Source organism: Eumetopias jubatus, unplaced genomic scaffold (assembly GCF_037043125.1).
Source record: "Eumetopias jubatus isolate StellerSeaLion01/CBP00866 unplaced genomic scaffold, mEumJub1_p1.0 scaffold_7, whole genome shotgun sequence".
NCBI classification, from domain to species: domain Eukaryota; kingdom Metazoa; phylum Chordata; class Mammalia; order Carnivora; family Otariidae; genus Eumetopias; species Eumetopias jubatus.
The window spans coordinates 5,565,434-5,571,459 of record NW_028274813.1 but is presented as its reverse complement, the minus strand read 5'-3'; positions in this window follow the sequence as shown (position 1 = coordinate 5,571,459).

Genomic DNA, 6,026 nt, shown 5'->3' with positions numbered 1-6,026 from the left:
GCAGTTAGGGAGAATGCCCTGATTAGTGTGGACGGATCCCAAACACGGGATTGAGGGGAAGGAAGCAAGTCACAAAGGGAAAAGCGCAGCAAGAGATCATTTATACAAAGTTTAAGAACATAGCAGGGGATCTTCAGCAGAACCTTCCCTTGCGGGCAGAGGGACAGGCCATGAGGCTGGTGTGAGGCCACGGGGCATGGGTCTGTAATCGCTCCCACTTACTGAGCACATACTCCATGCCAGGCTCTCTTCTTACAGCCTCTCCCATCATCCCCATTTAACAGATGAATAAACCGAGTCACAGAGAGGGTAAGTAGCCTGTCCAAGGTCGCCCAGTTAGCAGGTCGCTGAGCCAGGGCTCAAGCCCAGGGCTCTTGGTTACTAAGGCCGTGTGGATGGCCTCTCGCCTGTGTCTCACAGTTCCTCATGTCTTAAAGTGATTGAAGACCTCTGGAGCAAATGCGGTCAAATATTCACTTTGGCAAAGTCCAGTGGTGTGTTCTTGGGTTTTCTTTCTTCTCTCCTTTATAATTTTCTGTAGGTGTGAAATGTTTACAAAAGCCCTTGGGCTCTGGCCTGAGGCCTCTGCTGGCCCCAGGCCTTGTCCAGCGATAGTCCACATCACACAGGCTAGTCCGTCCCGCTGCCAGGGTGGCAATGACCAATTCATTTCCAGGGTTCACGAGATGACTCCTAGCGTATGCTTTTGCTGTAGCTGATGGCCACAGGAGGCCTGGGACCTGGGAGAAAGGACCATCTCCAACACTTGGGCTTGAGACCGGGAGGGCAGGTAGCCCAGTGGGCAAACAGGCTGCCCATGGCCTTCCCGTCATTCTGGAGAAGGAACTAATGACCATGTAATTTACGGATGTCTGGTCTCCAGGAGCCAACGGCATGGCTGCCCCGACTGACCCAGTCTGGGCAGAAGTGGGGGTCCTGCTGGCCTGTGTGTCCTGGTTTGGGCAGCCGACGGTGCCCACTGGGCTTCTGGAAAAGCTCCTGGACCCTCATGCAGCCCTCAGGATCAAAGGGCTGGGACTCAGAGTGGCTGTAGCCGTGGCTTGGTCTCACTCAAGAGGTAGGGAAACCGGGGCTGAAAGTGGAGGCTGGTCTTGCATGGGGTCACTGGGGGAGTCCACAGCAGAACCTTCATGCCAGGCTCAGCCTGCATGGACAGCAAGGGGCCCTGAATCATCTGTTGACCGCATAAAGCCTATATCTGGGGAAGAAAATCCAGAGGTTTTTCTCAGCCACGGGGCTGGCTTCCGTGGCTGTTTCCATGGGGTTTGTGGTCGGGGGGGACCTTGAAGACACACAGGCTCAAAAGACCAGCTTTGTCCCTGCTCCCAGGCAGTGTCCGCGCCCTGTGTTCCCATAAACATCCTTGACTCCCAGGAGGCATTTGGTGAAATTGCCCAGTCTATTTTTTTTTAAGATTTTATTTATTCATTTGAGACAAAGAGATGGAGAGAGAGAGAGCACGAGCAGGGAGAGAGGCAGAGGGAGAGGGAGAAGCAGGCTCCCCACTGAGCCAGGAGCCCGATGTGGGGCCCCACCCCAGGACCCTGGGACCATGACCTGGGCCGAAGGCAGACGCTCAACCATCTGAGCCACCCAGGCGCCCCATTGTCCAGCCTATCTGACCCAAGCCTGTGGCAGGAGCTCAAGCCTCATGGAAACAGCAAAGTCTGAGCATTCATTCATGCATTCGCTCCCTCACTCATTCCTTCATCCCAATCATGTGCTGATTAGTTCATACAAATAATGGAATGCCCAGCACATGTCAGATGCTGTACCCTGGGGGTTCAACAGCCAGGACCCCTGCCCTCAGGGAGGTGAGTCTGGTAGGGACTAGAGGATCCAGTTCTTTTTATTTTTTTTAAGATTTTATTTATTTATTTGAGAGAGCGAGCATGAGGGGTGGTGGGGGAGGGCCGAGAGAGAGAGGGAGAAACAGACTCTCTGCTGAGCGTGGAGTCTGACTTGGACTCGATCCCAGGACCTTGAGACAGACGGTTAACCGACTGAGCCACCCAGGTGTCCCTAGAGGACCCAGTTGTTTTTTTTTTTTTTTTTAAGATTTTATTTATTTGAGGGAGAGAGAGAGAGTGAGAGAGAGAATAAGCAGGGAGAGCAGCAGAGGGAGAGGGAGAAGCAGACTCCCCACTGAGCAGGGAGCCCGATGCCGGGCTCGATCCCAGGACCCCAGGATCATGACCTGAGCCGAAGGCAGACGCCTAACGACTGAGCCACCCAGGCATCCCTAGGACCCAGTTCTAATACTGATGTTTACTTTGTCGAAAACTAACATAGCTACTTGGGTTTCTTTTGATCAATAATGGTGTGTAGTATCTTTCTCCACCCCTTTATTTGCAACCTTTCTGAGTCTCTACATTTAAATGGGCTTTCTTGTACATAACCTATAGCTGGGCCTCATTTTTTTGTTTGTTTAGATTTATTTATTATTTATTTTGAGAGAGAGAAAGAGAGACGGAGCAGGAGTGGGAGGAGTGGCAAAGGGGACCGAGAGGGAGAGGGAATCCTCAGCAGACTCCCTGCTGAATGGGAAGCCTGACTCAGGGCTTGATCTGAAGACCCTGAAATCATGACCCGAGCTGCAGTCAGACACTTAATGAGTGAGCCACCCAGGGGTGCCTGGACCTCGTTTTTTATCCACTCGGACAATCTATGAACTTAAATCGGTTTATTTCAATCATTCACATTTAAAGTGATTAATATCTTAAAACTTAGGATCTGCTGTTCATAACTGTTCTTTATTGATTACACATGTTCTTGGTTTTCCCCTTTTTATCTGCCTTCTCCGATTTCTATTGAGCATCTACCACTATCATTTCATTTTACTTCCTTTCGAAGCATATCAGTTATACTTCTTTTTAAAAAATGACCTTAGTGGGTGTTATAGAGTATGCAATATACGTTTTATTTATGACTTTATTTTAGAACAATTTTAGGTTTACAGAAAAATTCCAGCAGATAGTACAGAGGAAACATACATTTTTAATGAATGCAAGTCCACCTTCAGTGAATACTGTTCTGTCCCCTGTGTGGCGCAGGTACCTTATAACGGGGTATTCCCACTTCTCCCTCCCTCCGACCCAGCGGCCCCGCTCTTATGCATTCACCCATCCATATGCTCTCATTATCCGACACATTGAGTTTCTGACCTTTATCATTTTCCTTCTCCATGAAGAACTTCTTTTAACATTTTTTTGTAGGGCAGGTCTGCTGCTGCTGAATTCCCTCAGCTTTTGTTTTTCTGAAAAAGTATTTCTCTTTCACATTGAAGGATGGTTTTGCTGAGTCTAGAATTCTAGGTGGATTTTTTTTTTTTCTTTTTTCTGCTGCTTCTGTAAACCCTCCACTCTGGGCACTTCTTGCTTGCATGAGCAATGTGCTGTGGTTCTTCTTTGTTCCTCTGCAGGCAAGGTGGGTTTTTTCCCCCCCTTCTGGCTTCTTTCAAGCTTTTCTTGTCATCGGTTCTGAATATGATACGCCTAGGTGTCGATTTGTTTGGTGTTCATCCTGCGTTATATTTTCTTGGATTTCCAGATCAGCTGTTTGTTATTTGTCATTAACTTTAGAAAATTTTCAGCCTGGGGCGCCTGGGTGGCTCAGTCGTTAAGTGTCTGCCTTCGGCTCGGGTCATGGTACCAGGGTCCTGGGATCGAGCCCTGCATCAGCTCCCTGCTCGGCGGGAAGCCTGCTTCTCCCTCTCCCACTCCCCCTGCTTGGGTTCCCTCTCTTGCTGTCTCTCTCTCTGTCAAATAAATAAATAAAATCTTTAAAAAATAAAAGAAAGAAAATTTTCAGCCCTTGCTACTTCAAATTTTTCTTCTGCTACATTGTCTCTTTCTTCACTTCCTGGTTTTCCAATCGCACCTGTGTTGGCCGTTTTGAAATGGTCCCATAGATCTTGGATGTTCTGTTCTGTTTGCTTTTTTAACATTTTTTTTCTTCTTTGTATGTTAGGCTGGGAAGTCCCTACTGACGTATCTTCAAGCACACTGATTCTTCCCTTGGCAGGGTCCGGTCTCCTGATGAGCTCGTCAAAGGCGTTCTTCATTTCTGTTTCAGTGTTTTTGATTCCTACCATTTCTTTTCAATTTTTTTCATAAAGTTTTCATCTCTCCGCTTACATTTCCCATCTGTTCCTGCATGCTGTCAACGTTTTCCATTAGAGCCACAACATTAACCATACTTATTTTAAATTCTCTGATGATTCCAAAATCGGTGTCTTACCTGAGCCTGGTTCTGAATGCTTTTTCTCTTCAGACTGTGTCTTCTCTTGTCACTTATCACACTGTGTCATTTTTTCTTGAAAGCCAGACATGTTGCACTGGGTAACAGGAACAGAGGCAAATGGGCTTTTAGTGTGAGGATTTATGTTGATCTGGCTGGGATTGCACTTCGGGCTTATGTCTGCCGTACCCGTACCCGTAGGAGCTCTGGGCTTCAAATTCCTCTGCTGGCTCCTGTTGTCTTTGAGATTCCCTAAGATCCTGAGATCCTAAGACTCCCTTAGATCGAGCGTGTGACCACTGTTATTACACGGGAGGCCTGTACGGTGGCCGTAAGGAGTCAGGGAGGAGAAATGTTCTATAATCTTACGTCCTTGGGCTGTGACATTCACTAGTGTTTCTTAGTAAGCCTCGAAGTTTAGAGGGGGTTGGAGTTGGGGAAATGCCACCCCCCACGGTGGGTAAGGCTCTGGTACAGCTTTTTTCCCCCCCGGAGAGCAGGCCTTTGATATGGAGAATGCTGTGGATGTAGTTCACAGGGGTAACCTGTCCTCTGGGGAGATGTCTGGAGGTCAAATCACTAACCTGTGGCCTCTTCCTTTTGACTCTGGTCCTCTCCCCAGGAGCTTCTCAGCCTGGCACTAGTCCACACGCAGCCCCCAGCAGTTCCCCAAAATGATCATTTAAGCCATCCTAGCAGTTTATAGCTTCAAGGACTTCTGCTCCAGGTGAGCAGATCTCAGATGAGACTCTGCATTTCCTTGTCTCTCCAGGTCCGGGGAAGGCACTTGGCCCTGAGACCTCTGTTCTCTGATGGGTCTGAGAAAAGTCATCAATTTTCAGTTTGTTCAGCTTTTTTCTTGGCAGGCCAGAAGCCACAACTTGCAGGCTCCTCATGTGTCAGAGCAGAAACAGAGGGGCTTGGGTTCTCGGCCACAAGCGTGCGGTGGGAGGCTGGGTGAGCTCTCCACTCCCTTGGGGTCTGTGCTCCCTCTTCTGTATAGCCGGACCCATAACCCAGGAGGGTGATATAGGGGCAAGAAGCAGGGGCAGGGGCTGCAGGATGGAGAGCGGGATGCCCACCCAGGAGGTACGCAGGAGGGTTCCCCGAGGCCCAGCAGGCCCAGGCTGTAGGGCGATCTGCTGGCCCAGGAGGGGAGAAAGGGAAGAAGCCTGGGATGGGGAGCTGCCCCACTCTCCCTCCCCAACCCAGGCCTAGGTTTCACTTCTCCTTATGAGTCCCGGGCAGCACCGCCTGCCCCTTACCCTGTCGCATCCCCATTTTTAAGTGTTTCCGTGAGAATTCCCAGCCACTGGCTCCCTCGCGTCCCTCCCTGGCCCAGCCAGAGGCGGGACTGGAACCCCGGAGTCTCCGCACCTCCTGGACGAAATAGCGCGGGGGGGGGGGGAGGAAGGATCCGGGAAACCCAGTCGGCACCTGGCGCCCCAGGAGGCCAGGCCACCGCTATTGTATTAAGAAAGGCTCCCGGTCCAGAAGGGAGGGGCCGCTGGAACAGCGGGAACAGAGCTGGCGCCGGGCGTGGAGTTCCGCGCCGCGCCCCTCCTCCTTAAGCCCCGCCGGGGCGTCCCCCGGCCAGGGGTGGCCTCCCCGCAGGGCAGATCCCCAACCCCGAGGCCCCTTCCCCGCCGCCGCGGGCGCCCCGGGAGGGTGCGGGTTGGCGCGGGGCGGGCGCTCGGGGCGCGGCTCCCGGGGCGCGCGGGGCCGGGATGCCCGCCCCCCGCCTCCTCCCGCGCCGGCCGGGCCGG